Source organism: Mus musculus, chromosome 4, assembly GCF_000001635.26.
Source record: "Mus musculus strain C57BL/6J chromosome 4, GRCm38.p6 C57BL/6J".
In the NCBI taxonomy this organism is placed as follows: Eukaryota; Metazoa; Chordata; class Mammalia; order Rodentia; family Muridae; genus Mus; species Mus musculus.
In genome coordinates, this window is record NC_000070.6 from 135,034,300 (window position 1) to 135,052,273 (window position 17,974).

At 49.8% G+C, this 17,974-nt stretch overlaps 1 long non-coding RNA gene across 1 annotated transcript, besides 7 other annotated features; it reads right to left on the reverse strand.

Moving 5' to 3' along the window:
• Nucleotides 1-17,329: part of a biological region, named in NCBI's record as "DRG (dorsal root ganglion) regulatory region upstream of Runx3", that runs on past the window's edge. NCBI's record gives its function as "regulatory_interactions: Runx3".
• Nucleotides 3,469-4,468: a transcriptional cis regulatory region, noted in NCBI's record as "CRISPR/Cas9 deletion fragment for R2 element". NCBI's record gives its function as "important for expression of Runx3 in Ntrk1/TrkA neurons" and the evidence as "EXISTENCE:knockout evidence [ECO:0001091][PMID:28007784]".
• Nucleotides 4,059-4,270: a conserved region, noted in NCBI's record as "conserved region; CNE3". NCBI's record gives the evidence for it as "COORDINATES:sequence similarity evidence [ECO:0000044][PMID:28007784]".
• Gm42327 lies at nt 9,399-17,068 on the reverse strand. Its single transcript, XR_881493.1, has 3 exons — nt 16,866-17,068; nt 11,716-11,776; nt 9,399-11,531 (listed from the first exon to the last, which is right to left on the reverse strand). It is a non-coding gene; the product is annotated as a predicted gene, 42327 (long non-coding RNA).
• Nucleotides 15,711-16,242: a transcriptional cis regulatory region, noted in NCBI's record as "CRISPR/Cas9 deletion fragment for R1 element". NCBI's record gives its function as "important for expression of Runx3 in Ntrk3/TrkC neurons" and the evidence as "EXISTENCE:knockout evidence [ECO:0001091][PMID:28007784]".
• Nucleotides 15,920-16,118: a conserved region, noted in NCBI's record as "conserved region; CNE4". NCBI's record gives the evidence for it as "COORDINATES:sequence similarity evidence [ECO:0000044][PMID:28007784]".
• Nucleotides 15,956-15,972: a transcriptional cis regulatory region, noted in NCBI's record as "BRNF-R1 site". NCBI's record gives its function as "contributes to R1 element activity" and the evidence as "EXISTENCE:site-directed mutagenesis evidence [ECO:0005528][PMID:28007784]".
• Nucleotides 17,102-17,329: a conserved region, noted in NCBI's record as "conserved region; CNE5". NCBI's record gives the evidence for it as "COORDINATES:sequence similarity evidence [ECO:0000044][PMID:28007784]".

Here is a 17,974-nt window from a genome sequence, read left to right on the forward strand (position 1 = left end):
GAGGTGTTGGTCAGTCTGTTCTGAAACCATCCGGGACACAGAAGACCTGCCTAAGCCTCATTCAGAGACAGGTTCAAAGACCGCAGGTCTTCCAGCTATGAGCCGCTTGCCACAGTAGGAGAATCTGCTGCTCCTCCGGGCTCTTCCAGCCTTTCCTCCTTGGTACATCAGAGATCATGGTTCCATACAGCTTGCTATGAGCATTCAGGTTCCCGTGAGCAGGATGTGGACTGCAGCATCAGCATCAGCATCAGAGCCTCTGTTACTAGCCTGGCCTGACGAATCTAGCACAGCGCCCCCTGGCTGTGGGGGCTGGTGGTGCCAGGTGCAGACGCCTTTCTCCTATGGCGTCTTTGTAAGGACTCTGGGTCTGGATCACCTTGGCCTAGATTATCTCTGTGTCAGTTCTCAAGGGACTATAGGGCTTGTCCTTAAAGGGGCATGACCTCGATCTTCTGACTTTCTGGCCTTTCTCTGCCTGGCTAAAAGACACAGGTCAGTCCTCTAACCAGACCAAAGACTCACGGCAATGAGCATTTGCAAGTAAAGCTGTTTGGGAAAAAAGTTACACTGTGGGACATAAGGTCACACAGAAAAAGGGTATACTGTGTGACACCTGCAGATTCCATGGTGAGTGGTTTTTTTTTCCTTTAATCTTTAAAATTTTTTTTGTTTTCTTTTGGGGAGGGAGGTTGCAAAGCAGAAGGCAGACATGGGGGGAGATGAGTGGGATTGCGGTGCATGATGTAAAATTCATAAAGAATCAATAAAATGTTAAACAAATAAAAAAAAGTAGAGTGACTTACATGAAAGTGATAATCAGTGCCTGATAAATGGTTTTAGCCACTGAAGAATAAGAATGGTTACTGGCTGGTCCTCTGTCTGGCACTCAGCTTTCTTCAACAACACAGACTGATCCGCTTAGGGGTGGTGCCACCCAGAGTGGCGTGGCCCCTCCCACATCAGTCACCAGTCAATGTAATTACTCTCTCACAGAGAGGCCACAGGCCAGTCTGATCAAAGCAATTCTTCAGTTGAAGTTTCTTCTTCCCAGATGACTCTAGGCTGTGTCAAGTTGACTGTAAAACCTCACCAGGACAGATATGTTTCCTCAATATATACAGAACTATCTATGTTCTTTATTATACTGGATGAGCTCAAATTCTTTTCAATTCATCTAAAAGATCAAATTTCATTAAGGTACAACTTTAGGCATTGTCAGATTATCCATTTAAAAGTATTTTAACGGCTATGGTATCTGTAGTGATGGCTCCCTCTCCCTTGACCTCTCACTCACCCTCAGGAAGCTCAGTGAAGCTGTCCCGCATGCCATACACTAGCCAGCCTTTATACCTGCCTCCTTGGGTGCTATCTGGGAGTTGGAATAGCAGACCCCCCCCCCCCAAGATCCTGGGAAGATCATGGTGCTCTGATTTTTTTTCCACTAACACCTGGACTGCAGAACACCCTGCACAGTGTCTCCATTCCCTGGGAACCACTGTGTCTCCTCACTGCTTCTGACTCTTCTCAGCTGCTGCATCTGTCACCCATGCCACACGCCAGCACTCAGACCATCCAGGAAGCTTTACAGATGCTCGGGGTGGGGGTGGGATACAGTGGGAACTTTTAGAAAGCTTTCCACGGGGCCTGGAGAGAGGGCTCAGGGGTGAGGAGTCCTTGCTGCTCCACAGAGGACCTCAGCTTGGTTCCCAGCATCCATTTCTGTAACTTACTGCCTGTAAGTTCAGCTTCAGTGGATCTGACACTCTTCTGGCCCTGGACTCGGCAAGGCCTCTTAATCCCTAGGAGCTCCTGTTTCCCATTTATAACAGGAGGGGAGGCAATGCTGAAGTGTCAAACAGGCACGTCAAAGCAAGGCCCGGGAATGTCTTGGTTAATATTTTGTTAACTTGACAAAAAGGCCAAAGTTATCAGAGAAGAGGGAAAATCAACTGAGAACATGTTTCAGTGAGACTTCCCATAGGCAAGTCTGGGGGCGGGGCATTGTCTTGACTAAAGGTTGACCCGGGAGGGACAGCCCATCCCTCCGTGGCACTGCCACCCTCAGGCTGCTGGCCTTGCCGTGTATAAGAAAGCAGACTGAAAATGCAAGGGGAGCAAGCCAGTGAGCAGCGTGAAGCGTCCTCCACGGCTTCTGCTTCAGTTCTTGCCTCCGGGTTCTTGCCCCAAGCTCCCTCCATGACGTAAGCTGTAGGCTGATAAATCCTTTCCTCTCCAAGTTGCTTCTGAGCATGCTCTTTATCACAACACCAGAAAGCAAACTCAGACCTTGGAAGAGCGTTTGTTTACTACCCACTCAGGAATTGATAGACGTACATGTATGTTTTTTTAAATGATTCTTTTTATTTTTCAATTTTATTTAATCTTTTTTTTTTTTTTTACACTCCAGATTTTATCCCTGTCTCCGTACACCCTCTGACTGTTCCACATCCCATACCTCCTCCCACATGCATGATTTAATCTGAAGTAATCATGGTAATTATTTCGATGCCTCGTTAGCGCAGTAGGTAGCTTGTTGCTCTCTTAAGTATAGTGATTGTTACTATTTGAGTGTGAAATGTCCCCTACAGACCCATGTGTCTACATACTTGGTCCTTGGTGAGGCAGCTGCCTTGGAATGTAGACATCCCACTGTTTGGAATGCCTTGGCACACAGCACCTACCTGACAGCTGTACTCTGTCTGTCTGTCTGTTTGTCTGTCTATGCATATTATAGAGACATATCTCTTTGGACTTCCCTGGGCTAAAACAATCATAATGTGTGTAGGGCTATACTCCTCTTGGAAGCTATAGGGAAGAATGTTTCCTTGTGTTGTTGAACTTCTAGAAGCTTCTTATAACCATTGGCTCGTGACCCATCTTCCTTTTTTAAAGCCAGCTGTGTAGTATCTTAAGCTGTCTGTCTGTCTGTCTGTCTGTCTGTCATATCTTCCTTTTCTACCAAGAAGACCTGCAACTACTCTGGACCTAGCCAGGTGATCCAGGGTGCCCCCACATCTCAGGGTCACCTGATGGCTGGCCTTAGTCCCTCTCCCTGCTCCTCCCCCACAGCCATCACCCTTTCCCTGCTCCTAGGTTCTGGGGATTAGGTCATGTGCCTCTTTGGAGGTGACAATGGCTTCCTTCTGTCTATCACACTAGGACATCAAAGCCACCGAGGCCTACCCATTCCCATTGCTCAAAACAAAAACAAACAACAACAACAACAACAAACCCCTGACTCTGTGAGTGTTTTACACTCATTCCCCTTATTTTCTTTTTCTTGAGAGGTTTGGGGGTTTCGAGATGGGGTTTCTCTGTGTAGCCCTGGATGTCCTGGAACTGTCTGTGTAGACCAGGCTGGCTTTGAGCTCAGAGATCTACCTGCCTCTGCCTCCAGAGTGCTGAGATTAAAGGCGTGAGCCACTTGCTACACTGGTTTTTTAAACTGTAACTGCACTCTTGTCTCCCAAACGCCATTAACAGGTGGGGTGAAGAGGTGAGGGCCCAGCTGGAGGAAGAAGCATGGCCACTCTTTGTCACGAATGTCTGTCCCACACCCGGGTGGCTTAGGCCCTGTCACAAAGGGAGCACAAGAGCAACGCATCCGCCCACTGTTCTATTTCCCACTACGAGATCTTCTTGCAGAATAGTTTAATATTCACAAGAAATTGCAGAAACATATAATATAGTGTAGACACCCGGCTTTTGCAAGCACTTTGAGGGGTGGGTCTAGTCCTAAGTCAAAACACATGTAGACCGAATGGCCATCACAAGATAAAGACCTTAATCTCAGCGAGCAGAGTGACAAGAGAAGACTGGCCCTTGGAGACCCCACAGTGGAGAAGATGGCTCAGAGCCAGGAGTGAGGCCCCGGGGGAGGTGAAGGGAGAGCGAAGGTACTGGAGGTTCGGACACACTGGGAGGTGGCCGTGTCCACAGGTGGCAGGGTGAAGGTCACCTTGGCGCGGATTCTCCAGTGTACCTGAACAGGTAGGCAACAGGGACCAACAAGGACCTTAACTCTCTCAGATTAATCCTGCTAAGTCGCAGCGATATTGATATGCTATTATTTTCCATCTTTATTCCTCCCCCGGCGAGGAGTGAACGACTCCCCCCAGGCCATTCATAATTGAAAACTGCTTTTAAGGCCTTTACGAGTTGAATACTAAATTTCTCGAGGTGCCTGCTTTATTGGGTCTCCAGTCACCGATGATACATTTGCTCCCTAATGTTCTTTAAGGAAAGGGGCTCCATCAGGGGTGATGGATAGGGTGTTCTGAGTCAATGCTCATTAGTCATCCAGTGGCTGCCCCACTGGGGACCAGCTCTCTGCAGTACAGAGCAAGGCCTGTTAGCGGACATTTGCCTTAGATGACAGCTTAGGATTCATTCAGGGTCTCGGGAGATTTCTTTTTATTCTTTGCTTGCGAATGTGTGTATGGCATCGATGCATGATTGCTTGGGTGGGGGTGCACATGTGTGCACAGGTACATGAAAGCCATGACATCATGGAGTCGTTCTTGATTGCTCACCACCTTATTGTATATTGTGGAAGAGTCTCTCACGTGGACTCAGGGCTTGCCGATATGGCTGGTCTTGCTAGTTTGCTCAGGGCATCCCTTGTCTCTGTACCCCACATGCTGGGATTTACAGGTGGGGACAATGAACCTGGCGTTTACAAGGGCAGCGCCCACACCTGTCCAGCAAGCCCCTGACCTGCTGAGCCAGCTCCCTGGGCTTCCAGCAGATTGTTTTAATCTGCCAATGTGTGCCAGGCTCGGGCCAGACACAGAAATGTCTTAGACCCAGACACTGCCATTGTGGAGTTCCCAGACAGAACACACACACACACACACACACACACACACACACACACACAGTGGAGTGACCGCGGTTAGCACTGAACTTGTGTCTGGGGTTGAGGGGAATGGGAGTGGGGGAGGTTGCTTGTTCCTGGGTGCTGGCTATCAGGAAGGCTCTCTTTGAAAGGTGACAGCTTAGAGGTGAGAGGTAAGTATGTGGGGTGAATGAAAGACCCCAAGGTGCTCCTGTGAGAGATTAAGGGCAAACAAAGACTGGCAACAAAAGGACTTCTCCATTTGACTTCCTAGATGACTCCCCCTGGTGGCTTCTGGGGTGACCAGAGCTACAAGCCCATCAACCTGAGGCTCACAGTGTCAGAAATGGCACCCCACAGGACAGGGTGGGTCCTCAGGACACAGTCCACACAGCCTGCAGGGGTTCTGATATGCAACTGAGGCTCAGAAAGAGCCAAGCTAAGGCTGTAGAGCCGGGCTGAGTCCCTGGACGGCATCCTTACAGCTGAGGCTCATCTTTGGGTTTGACCTTGGCTCTTAGCTTATCATGAGATGAGAACCCTCATCCAAGGCATGAAATGTGAAGACCCACCAAGGTTATGAATGCCAGAGAAAGAAGTCTGGCATCAGGTCACACACAGGCAGTTAAGGATAGATGGATGGCGGAGTGAACAGTTTCCAAGCATCACTGACTGTCTCTCTGTACCATCTCTGACCAGGAAGTAGTTCACCAGGTCACCCTGGCTTTGTGCCTGGCTTTGTGTAAGACATGAGGAGGGAGTGACTTACTTAAGGTCCCAAATGCGGGACTCAGCATTTGAACCATTATTTTGTTATAAATTTCAAAGCTGATGAGCACCGTTATTCTCCTGAGTACACTTTTGTGATCCTTGGAGAGAAAGACTTTTGCAGTCCTTGGTTTAAGCAAACTGTCCCCCTACCTCCCACTGCCCTATGGTGCCCACATGGTCTCAGGGTTGTGACTCAATTCAGGGACCCTGGTAGCTAATGACAAGAGGCTAAAACCTGTATCAAGTTGTAAGGTAACTAGACAACCCTGGTGCTGTTCTGCCCAGAGGAGACCGTTGTTTTATCTCTGTTCAAAGATCTGGGGGTCAGTGTGTAGCTAGGAAGAAGGCTACCAAAATGGGCCAAAGAGGGCAGGGTTTGTGTCCCAACTCTTTCTTCTGTCCCTCTTGGGCAGGCCTGTCTTCAAGGCCTGTCAAGAACGAAGGGGCTTTGGAATGGTGGGAGGGTAGGACAGCCAGTTATCTGATCCCTGAAGCTGGCAGCTAGCCACACACTTGAGCCAGGGGCTTGGGATTCCAGATCCTCTAAAGAATCCTACCGTCCCCAATCCCCACCCTATTGCCAAGTGTCTGCAGTCTGTCTCTCTCTCTCTCTCTCTGCCTGGTAGTCAATGTTGAGTGGCACAGACCCCCAGTGGTGGTGACCACCAGCTCTCTCCTCTGGGCCAGTTGCCTTAACTCAGTGGACTTCCCTTCAACAGCTGATGGACTAGAGAGTAAATGGAAGTATCCGGAAGTGGCACTTACGGGCAGATTAGAGGGAGGTGGGATGGAGTCTCACAGCTTTCACTGTGGATGACCCGACATGCAACTGAAGCTGTGCTGCCTGCCTAGAGGGAGCCCGCCATGTGTGAAGGAAAGACATGAAGATGTCCTCCACACCAGTCTCTGACTTGGTGGGGAATGTGGAAATACTGCAGGAGGAAATGGAAGTGTTGGCTGTCATTTCTTACAGCTGGTGTAAGGAAAGGAAGACAAAATGAGATCGGTGTTTAAGACTGTTCTGGGAGCCCAAAACTCAGAACCCATGAGAAGAATCAGACAGGGAGGAGGAAGAGGGTAGAAGAGACAGAAGACAGCTCTCAAGCCCATCCTACCTTTAATCCAGAGGAACGCAAAGTTCATGACACCAGAAAGGCAGACGTTTCCCAATGGCTCGAGGCAGGAAGCACAAAACTAGGCATGCTTGCCTTCCGAACTACTTAGGCTAGGGAAAAGGTTTTTCTTCATTTATTATTATTATTATTATTATTTTGAAATTGCATGTTACTATGTAGCCTTGGCTGTCCTGGAAATCACTATGTAGACCAGGCTGGCCTTGAACTCAACAGAGATACCTGCCTCTGCCTCCCAAGGGCTGCGATGAAAGGCATGTGCCATTGTGCCTGGCTTTAATTCCTTCTTTAAAACGTCACACTAACTGGTGAATCCCAAGACCAACAGGCACTTTCTCAGAGCTGACAGTGACAGGCCTTCGGAGATCACACATGCAGCAAACTGGTGTCATTATAATTAATGCTAGTCATTGATGCCTTACAGATTTGTGAAAGCACCTGGAAGAACAGGTTTTTTTGTTTTTATTTGTTCGTTTGCTTGCTACAGAGTTTAACAAAAGTGCACTGGAGGGATGAGAAAAGGCACCCTGAGAGTCATAAGATTTTCAAAGAATATAGCATTGCTTAGAGATGGGATCCCTCTCTTTCTGTGAACTATTGCCTAGGGAGGTGTAGCGGTGAATTAGTTAAACCGCTTTGGCTCATGCACTGCATCCACCAAGAGCTCCCTGGATTCATGAATCTCACACACACACACACACACACAAACACACACACACACACACACACACACACTAATTTTGATATGCCTTGATTAGCTCAATGGCTGGGCATGTCTAATCCTCCCCTCTCGAGGCTGGCATGCATTCTCCCCTCCAACTATCCTAAGTCTACTTGCTAAGTCAACATTTCATCTCTGCTACCTGAGACCCAATGGGGGAGTGGCCCCTAGGACCACCTTCCCGAATTCCTTCGTGGCTGATTGCTTTCTTCAGCTCTTCTATCTAATCCCTCTGTTTTCCTGTCCAGGTAATTCTCCTCCTCCCTCCCTCCCTTGCAATCTAAAAGTCCCGCCTCTCTCATCCTGCCCAGCCATTGGCTGCTGACAACTTTATTTCCCAATCAGAGCCAACTAGGGGCAGGCTTCCTTTAGTGTCTGAACGCACAGGTTCCCGTTGGGTTCTGGGAATTAAGGCATTAGAGCCAATCCCCAATAGGGAGGTCCCTGCCACACTTTTCATAAAGCCTATTGCCGCTGCTGTGCATAATAAACCAGTATCAGATGGCTAAGTCCATGTGCTGAAGACACGGTATGCTTCGGTTAAAAACATGAAGAAGTCAGACTGAGTTGAGGCCGACGCTCCCTCCCTGTTGGCTGACTTGCATTGTTTCAGGAGGTTCTATGCAGGCTGCTGGGACAGAATTGTTACCAACATGTAGACCTTGCATATCATACTACCAACATGCCAGGCAAGATGTGCTGCTGGTGTAGTAGTGGCCTGATTGCTATGGGCACAACCAATTGCCAGATGGATTTGAGGCCCACTCTACAAATAGGAACTCATGGTTGGTATTCTAGGCTGGGATAAGAAACCTGTTGCTAAGGAGGTCAGAGGCCCCAATGAGGAGGTCATGGCTACTGTTAACCAGATGTGATGTGCCCATCAAATGGCTCTGTAAATACTTGTGGTTTTGCCCATAGATTGTTAGCGCTGTTAGTACACTTGGCTGGTCACCAAGGGGGAACTTCTTTCTTCACAGTGAGCAGTGGTTACTGTGAAGAGTCATAACCAGGCAGGCTGGTTAAGAATCAATGACTGTCATTGTGGCTCAGCCATAAGTGGAAGAAAATAATTGCACAGATATCTGTATCACTTCAGTCCCATCCCTGTAAGGCTCAGGGAATGACACAGGAATGGGGGAAGAGAGAGTTTAGGAGCCAGAGGACGAGGCAGAGTGGTGTGTGTGTGTGTGTGTGTGTGTGTGTGTATCTGTGTGTTTCTCTGTCTCTGTCACTGTCTCTGTCTCGCTCTGTCTCTCTCTCTGTGTGTTTCTCTGTCTCTGTCACTGTCTCTGTTGCTGTCTCTGTCTCTCTCTGTCTCTGTCTGTCTGTCTGTCTGTCTGTCTGTCTGTCTCTCTCTCTCTCTCTGTGTGTTTATCTCCCCTGGAGGAAAAAGATAAAAGAGAGGATCATATGATTTAGGAAAGTCATACAACTTCAGGGCTTAGGAAACATAACATTTTGTAAACTTATGAGCTTTGCCCCAAGATTATATACACGTGACTCATTGGTGGGGCTGCCTGCGAGTTGTACCAGGAGCTTTAAGGGATGGAGTTTTTGTGAGTCTTCACCTTAAAAAGTAGGCTTTTCAGAGACACAGTCGCCTTTAGTCGCCTGTGTTCCTGAGAGCAAGTGCCTGCTTCTGCTTCTTCGAGGAGTCCCAGGGAGCTCATTTGTTCATGGTATCACTCAGGGTTCTCCAGGGGAACAGAACTGACAGAATGGACCCCTCCCTGCCTCCCTCCCTCCTCTCTATCTGTATGATTTATTAGAATGGCTTACAGCTGCTGGTCCAGCTAGTCCAACAATGGCTGCCTACCAACAGAAGGTCCAGGAATCCAGTAGTTGTTCAGTTCATGAGACTGATGTCTCAGTTGGTCTTCAGTGTCTGCCTGAATCCCAAAAGAAATAACCAGGCTGTAATGCCACTGAAGGAATGGGCTTGCTAGCAAGAACAGGCAGGCCAACGAAGAGCCAGCATCCTTCTCCCGTTTCCTTTACATAGATTGCCAGCAGAAAGTGCAGCCCAGATTGGAGGTAGATCTTGACACCCCAGAGGTCTGAATTAATGGATCTTCCCACTTCAAATGATTTATTAAGAAAGAACTCCTTCACAGGAGCCCCAGTCGCCTGCGTGTTCTGGTTTCTCCTAGATGTGGTCAGGTTGACAGCCAAGATAGCCATCACGCTCATCAGGGTAGACTTGGGTGGAGTTGTTTGTGTCTTTTCCTGTTGTCAGTGTCCCACCTAGTGTGAGTTTGTTCACGTTTCCCCGGCAAACCTCACACAGCACAAGGCTTTTGACTGGGTGGGTAGCAGCAGAGCAGATGAACTTGGCCAACGCCCCTGCTTTGCCCCTTGACCTGGAGGTGAGAGTAAACCTGAGACCTCATTCTTCTGGGCCTCTCTTTTCTCATCTGTGAAGTGGGACCAGTGGGACCTTTCCCCTTGGGTTTGAGAGCGCAGGACAAGGCATGCACAAAGGACAAGGCACACATGAAGGGTCTCGGCGTGCAGTCCCCGGCCACAGCACATTTCCTTCAGTATGAGACTAGGGACAGGTGGGTGGGTGAGACATTGGGGTTTCAGGGACTCCTGGAGCTCTTCCCATAGGGGGTTGGGGGGACTCGCACGGGGCAGGGCCACGTCATCTCTGCAGTCCGGGCTCTTCAGCTCTTTAATTGCCTCCACACACCTTCTGTCCTAGGCGGCAGCTTTAGGGCCTCAGTTTCTCCATCTGAGATATGAGCAGATTCGTTTCTCGTGAAAGTGCATGAGCGACTAGGGAAATACTTGATCCATGGAGCAGAGATAAGCCAGGCTCGTGTGGGTGAGCAGTGAGCTAGCTTTGTGCCTCTGCTTGGAAAGTCACTACTCAGCAGACTCAGCTCTGAAGAAATGTGGCTCATCTGGAAACAGCAGTGTTAGCTATGTATCTCCTTGCTGCAAGGAGACGCCTGGCAGAAGCAACTATGAATAAGGGTTTATTTGAGCTCACGGTCTGTCAGGTTGGGGCAGGCATGGTAGCTAGAGTTTGAGGTGGCCAGTCACATTCAGCTTCAGTGCAGAGGCAGGGAACTATAAATGAAGATGCTCAGCTTGCTTTCTCCTCTTTATTCAGTCTGGGACTCCAGCTGGTGAAAGGATGCCACTCACAACTAGAGCGGGCCTTTGCATCTCCAGCACTCTCATCTCAATACTCCCTCCGAGGCACGCCCAGCGGCTGGCCTCCTAGGTAACTCTAGATTCTGTCAAGTAGGAAATGGTTAGCATCGCATCTCCACCGCTTGGCAGCTTCACCCCCAAACACATCGTTCTAAAACCATCCTGGCCTCCTCTTGTCCCCAGAGACTCATGGCCGTCTTCTAATGCAAAATGCATCGAGCCTTAACGTCCAAAGTCTCCATAGCCTTTAATGATTCCGGCACAGTTTGAAAGTCTCAAGTGCAGCCTGGCTCTTTCAGGGTGACATCACACATGCCTTTGTGGTTTTTGCTGGTCCGTGGCGAGGCCATTTGTAATCAGCCGGTTAGCGCCAGGCTCCTTCACAATCTGGCAGGAATTCACAAAGGCAAATTCCATTGGGCAAACTGGTTTATCTGGGAACTTCCGGTCACCGCACCGTCGCTGTTGCCCTTTCGGTGAATGCATGCTAACGTGAGAACACAGGATCGCTGTATAAAAGAGAGATCTGGGCATCTAGGCAAAGAGAACACGTTTAGTAACCTTTCCTAGACTAGAGTACAACACAGATACATATGCGCATGTGTATTTTCCACCACCAAAACATGAGCTGTCTTAGGTTTATTCTGTTGCTGTGGTGTAGTGCTCTAACCAAAAATAACTTCCAGAAGGGTGGGTGTCTTGGTCACAGCTCTGTTGCTGTAAGGGGACACCAGGACTAAGGCAACATACAGTAGAAAACATTTAATTGGGTGCTGTCTTACAGTTTCAGAGGGCAACCCATCATCAGCGTGGCAGGAAGTCTGGTAAAAGGCAGACCATCAGGCATGGAGCTCAGAGCTTTAACATCTTGATCCACGGACAGCAGGCAGAGAGAGGGACACTGGACCAAGAATGGGTTTTTGAAATCTCAAAGCCCACCTCCAGCAATACACCTTCTCAAAGAGGCCACCCAACTCCACCAGGACCACACCTCCCCAACAGTCCACTAACTGGGAACCAAGCATTTGAATATATCAGCCCATGGGGGTCATTTTCATTCAAACCACCACAGAAGGATTTTTTACCTTACACTTCCAGGTCACAGTTCATCGTTGCAGGAAGTCAAGGTAAAAACTGGAGCAGGAGCTGAAGCAGAAACCACAGAGGAACACTGCTTACTTGTTTGTTCTCTGACTAGTTAGTTCTCTTACAGATGCATGCTTAACTAGTTTTCTTATATAGACCAGGATCATCTGGGCAGGGAATGGTACCACCCAGAGTGGGCTGGGATTTCATATATTAATTAACAGTCAAGACAAGCCCCCATAGAGATGCCCAAACTCAGATGTCTCTAGGCTGGATCAAGTTGACAGTCAAGGTGAACACACACACACACAAAGAGCAAAGTCTTTTCTGAGATGCATGTAGCTCTTAATTGTGATCCTCTAAAACATCAAAAAACAAATTGCCAACAACTCCCACCATTGGATGGTCCAGAGTGAACATTCTCATTATGGGAGGCAGGAGGGTGGGGACCTAGCAAGGATTGATTTGACCAAAGCAGACAGAAACCCAGCAAAGGGAACACCAAGTCCTAGAGCTCCATGTCCAGCATTTGGAGCTTGGGATGAAATCATTTGGGCTCCAAAGGACTCCCCTAGCCCCAGCTCTCCAGCCTGCTGCCCGCAGCACATAGAGCCTTTCTCAGGCTGGCTGCCTTCAATGCAGGCAGCTCTCCTTGGTGGCTATCCCGTGGGCCTGGCATCTCCAGAGCCCTGGCATCCAGCATTTCCAGTCTAGGGATTCCGCTGATTTTAGGCTTTACCTTTACATCAGCCCAACATGGGAGAAGTCAGCACAGGATTCTGCTCTTGTGAACTCTCACGAGACTTGATAAGTAGCGATAGGCTGCAAAAGCCTGACTGGGGCCCTGTGGTGGCTTGAATACGCTTGGGACAGGGCGTGGCACTATTAGGAGGTGTGGTCTTATTGGAGTAGGTGTGGTGGTGTTGGAGGATGTGTGCTGCTGTGGGGGCGGGCTTTGAGACCCTCCTCCTAGCTTCCTGGAAGTCAGTCTTCTAGTGGCCTTCAGAAGAAGATGTAGAACTCTCAGCTCCTTCTCCAGCCTCTTCTCTGCCTGGATGCTGTCTTGCTCCTGCCTTGATGGTAATGGACTGAACTTCTGAGCCTGTAAGCCAGCCCCAATTAAATGATGTTCTTAGAAGAGTTGCCTTGCTCATGGTGTCTGTTTCCAGCAGTAAAACCCTAACTAAGACAGGCCCCATATAGACGATTTCCCCCTACAGAAATGCCCTGGGGACAGTCAGTCAGCTGATGGCCCCTGAAGTGAGCAACAGCTTATTCATCACAGTCTCTCCTTCTGGCTTTAAGGACAGTTCCCCCAATGTGTGTCCTTCTACCCCTGCACAGATGAGCCCTGGCTTCTAACCACGTCAGCCTAATACCAAGGCTGACAACTGGCTACCAGCTGCTGCCTTGGCTACAGAAGCAACAGACATTGTCATGCACATATCTGAACACTGCCAAGTTCACGATCAGGGTGCTCAGCCAATTCAGTGGCTGGGGAGAACGTCCCTTTTGGCTCATGGCCAGCTACCTTCTCCGTGTGGCCCGCCATGGTGGCAAGGACGTAATGTCTCACCTTCCTCTTCTTATGAAGGCATCAATATCACCACAAGAACTACTCTGGCCCTAAACATCCTAGAGATTCCATCACAATACACTGTCCTTTTGGGAGTTAGGGCTTTGTCATAGGAATTTGAGGCCATGACTGTTATCCCTCAGTATCTGTTGGATGGCTGAGGGCTGAACGGGGAGTCTGGGAGCTGAGAGGACCCCGAGAGCTTTATTTTAGAATCTAGTCATCTATGAGGGCTGACACTGGGTCCCTCTGGGGCCCAGGCACTGCATGGAACATGTAGATATTTGAGGTGTACTTGTTTCATAGAAGGAGGAAGGCAGCACATGTCTGTCCAGTGAAGAAGCAGGCTGGGCGTGAGCCAGGGTGTGTCTGACGTCACTGGATTGCCTGCCTGGTTGGGCTTCTCCTTCGCTAAGCCTTTGTCCTCTCATTTGGATAATTATTTATGAAGTTCCAACTGTATGCCAAGGACCATCCCAACACAGGGGACAGCAGTGAACATTCCAAGGACAAGATGACAATAAACACAATAATTAAAATACGATGTCAGGAGATGAAAGATGCCACTGAGAACAACAGAGAGCAGGAAGGGAGGAGACGAGAAGCTGGAGTTGCCTTGGACCCCCATCTGCCCCAGGCACCTCTGGGAAGGCTACATTTGAGTAGGGCCTGAAGGAAGACATGGAAACATGTCTTCATGACAGGGAAGTACCCTGTCACAGCCTCTCTTCAAGAGATGGAACCTCACTGTAGACTGGACCTGGTAAGTCAATTTAAACTGAGGCCTAAGCCTTCTGGGTGGGCTTCATGGCTGTATGGCAAGGCCTAGTGCGCAGCCCCAGATCCCTGCTTCAGGTAGAGCCAGCTGCAGGCCAGGAAGAGCCATGGACAGGTTTATAGTGAGGCTCTCACTTCTTCCTCCAGTGCGATGGAGGGTGCTCTCATCAACAGCCCTGAAGATACCTGGGAAGGGAGTTCTGAAACCCAGAGCCTGGACCTCTAGGGCCTACATCTGACCGTCACATGGATGGGGGCTGAGTTAGCACCAGCATGTCTGAGGTCTCCACCTGCTGAGCCTGGGTAAGGATAGGGTATAGTTAATTATTATTAATACGCGTTAATTGAACGCATTAATGGGCTTCACTGTGACATTTCCACTCATGCATATATTATGCTTTGACTGCATGGAGTGTTGGAGTAAGCCACTAAACGGCAGGGTAATTTGTGAGGTAGCAGTGACTATACATACAGAAGGGGAGGGGCCTACTACACGGATGGGGGGGGGGCGTGACCCAGCTGTGGCTCAGCCGGTACAGCTCTGGTGCCAATGGCCACCTGTGGCCCCTCCCTCATGGGGAGAGCGAGGCACCTTGCTAAGGATGGGCTCTGAGGAGGAATCCCATGACTGGGCAGAGAAGGCTCAGTGGTTCTGGGTCTTACACAGCTACACCAGCCATGGCCAGTCTGACATGGGGGAGGTTCCTCCATGAAGCAAGCATGCAGGATGTAGCCATGAACCCTGATTTCTGATGCCTGCCAAGGAAGAGTCTAGAATCCTCATTTCACCTGCCTTCCTGTGGTTTGTAACTCGGAAGGCTTCCATTTCCCCTGGCACTCGGCCTCTGCCTCAGAATCATACAGTCCTTCCAACCCACCCCAGGGTCCCTCTTCTTTCTCGGGTCTCCTACCTTTCTCTTCTTCAACTCCAGAGTTAGACTTGCCTGTCTGTCACTGGGTCATCTCTCTGTCCTGACCTGGCTTCTGTCACACAAATGTCTTCTCTCGTGGCCCTCCACTTCTGTACGAAGAAATCCTGGCTTCTAACCACCTAGCCTAGCACTGAACAACGGTTCCAACTTCAGGCAACTGCCTCCCATCTGTCTTAGCCTGCTTCGGCCATGGGAAACCAGGCAATCTCTTCTTACACATCTAGAGTCTGCAAAGTCCAGGGCCAGGAAGGGGATGAGTTCTAGATGCAAAGGATGAGGAGGCTCCAACCTACTGCACTTGTGCCAGGCACAAGGAAAGCATGTGCAAAGGTCCAGTGGTGTGCAAGGGCTGCCATTCGCACGCACTGCGTTGGGCTGTGTACCTGTCTGTCTCTGGTATGTCACCCAGTCATCAACCTGATGCCTAGTACGTGCTCAGTAAAATATTCTAGATGTAAAGAAGGGAGGATGGGGGGTGGAAATAGGAATAATAGAAACACAAAGGAAGATGGAGGGAGGAAGCAGAGGAGGATGAGAGGGAGGACCAAGAGGGAGGACTGAGAGGGAGGATGGAGAGCTGTGAGATGCAGGAAGGGTGAGGAAGGAAGAACACTTAGAGAGTGGGAGGGATGGAGAAGAGGTTGGAGGCCTGAGAAGACAGGCAAGAACGGAGCTGGAAGGATGTCTGAGAGGCAGTGAACGAAGCCCCTCCAGCCTTGTGTACCAGACAGGAGCAGCAACCTGCTGAGTCCCGAGGGCTCGGCTCAGTTAACTAGGCCCCTGTTTTACTGCCGCCCTGTTTTGCAGCAGAGGCAATTAGAGGTAACGGGGCTGGAAGCCTCTCCCCGGGCAGCCCCACCTGCCCTGTCCTGTCCCATTAACTTCCAATTCAACAGCCATCCCCGACCTGCAATGTATAATGAAAGACATTCGAAATCTATCCAAATGGCATGAGTATTGATTTATTAATGCCGGGGAATGTTGCTCTAATTGAATTGAGATCCAGGAAGTAAGTTAATGTAGCTGACGATGCTACAGGAATTGAATTACCCCAGGGCCTGGAATTATTACCTTTTCGCTCGCTTTGTTGTCAGTGGGATAAATAACAAATCAATCGACAATTCACCCCGGTGGCAAAAAAAAAAAAAAAAAAAAAAAAAAAAAAAAAAAAAAAAAGAATAAAAAAAAATAAATAGAAATAAGAAAGAAAATGTGGTCAGAGCCTATGTGTATGCTGGAGTAGGCAGAGGATGGGTGGGTGGGAGTGGGGGTGGCTTCCTGGAGGAGGAATGAGAAGAAGGGGAGGGTTGTGACCCAGCTGAGGACCCTTCCTTGGTCCGTTCTTCTGGCCAGTGTCTCTAGTCTGGGCCAGAGTCCTTCTGTCACACAAGCAGCAGACACGATGCTGGCCATGGCAGCACACAGCATGCTGCTCCTGTGGACTGCGGCTCAGAGACAGCCTGGCCCCAAGTCACACAGCGGTGGTCCTCATTGCCTCCCTGGCCTCTGCCCTACTAGGTGCAAAGGCCCTCAAAGCTGGGCTCTCTTCTCCCTTCTTTTTTGGCTTCTCCACCCTGAGGGTCTGCAGTGTCCAGGACCTTCCACTGGACGGAGTCCCTGTCTACCTAATGAAGGCCTAATGCTCTCTCCTTGCCTGGTCACTGTGAGATTTGTGAAATGGTTCTAGAAGCTTCTCAGAGGAGGAAAGCGACGTTATAAGGAATAATTACAGGCAAGGCAACTCTATAGACTTCAGCCAGCGCCTTGTTCAGAGTCCTCCTTCTCTTCCTCCCCTGCCCTGCCAGCCTCCCACAGACTCCCAGCCTCTCCATCACAGGGACAGCTCTTGGGAACACAGGCTCACCTGGCCACTACGCCAGCTCTGTTCCTTGTTGGTTTTATGCCCTCAGGGTACTGGGCTCTCATCCCTGAGCCTCCCTAGGCTTGGTAGCTCCAGTGTGCTTCACAGGGCATTGAGATCCAGAGGCTGGCAAGAGCCCTCTAGGACCCCAGACATCGGCCACCTCAGCTGCTGGCCATCCAAGCTGGTATCTGTGAAGCCGCTGGGCTGGCCTTGTTCTGGTCAAGGAAAAGAAAGCCTGAGTTAATTAAATCAACAGCTCACACTGCAGGTTACCCACAAAAGTGAACTTTAGTGCCCCTCAAACCACTGACCAAAGGAGGGCTGGGAAGAAAGAGAAACCACAGTGGAAGTGAAATGGAAAAGAAACCAGCCGCTCCGCCTCGCTTCGGCGGCCACAGGTATCAGAATATTAATTGGTCTTTGACTCGATTTGGCCGTGGGAGTCAGAGCAGGCTGTGGCTTCAGGGAGCCCGACAGCACCATGGGGCTGACGCAAAGCATGTTGGGAGTGAAGGAGGCTAGGAGGAGGTAGGCAGGGGTGGGGCCTTGTGGGCGTGGGGGGATCCAATGCTCTGCTGTTGCCTTGTGGATCCTTGTATTAGAGGCAGCAGAGAGTGGGTGTGAGGGAGCATGGAGCTAGGAGTGGGCATCCTTGTGGGGGTGAAGAAGCTGTGAGTGCTCGGGAATGTAGGGTATCAGTCGCCATGTGCTGGCTACTGGAGACTCTCCCTGCCTGTCTTAGTGGCACTTGAGAGCTTCATGGACAGGGTCTCACCGGGTCGTTGGGACATGACTTGCCAAGGTGACAGCAACGTGACAAATATAGCATTGGCTTATATTAAGAACTAACCTGTCAGCACTTGGGAGGCAGAGGCAGGCAGATTTCTGAGTTCGAGGCCAGCCTGGCCTACAAAGTGAGTTCCAGGACAGCCAGGGCTACACAGAAAAACAAAAACAGCAACAAAAAAAGAACTAACTTGTTAGGCTGGAGAGATGGCTCAGTGGTTAAAGGTACTGAGTGCTCTTCCAGAGGTCCTGAGTTCAATTCCCAGCAATCACATGGTGGCTCACAACCATCTGTAATGGATCTGACACCCTCTTCTGGTGTG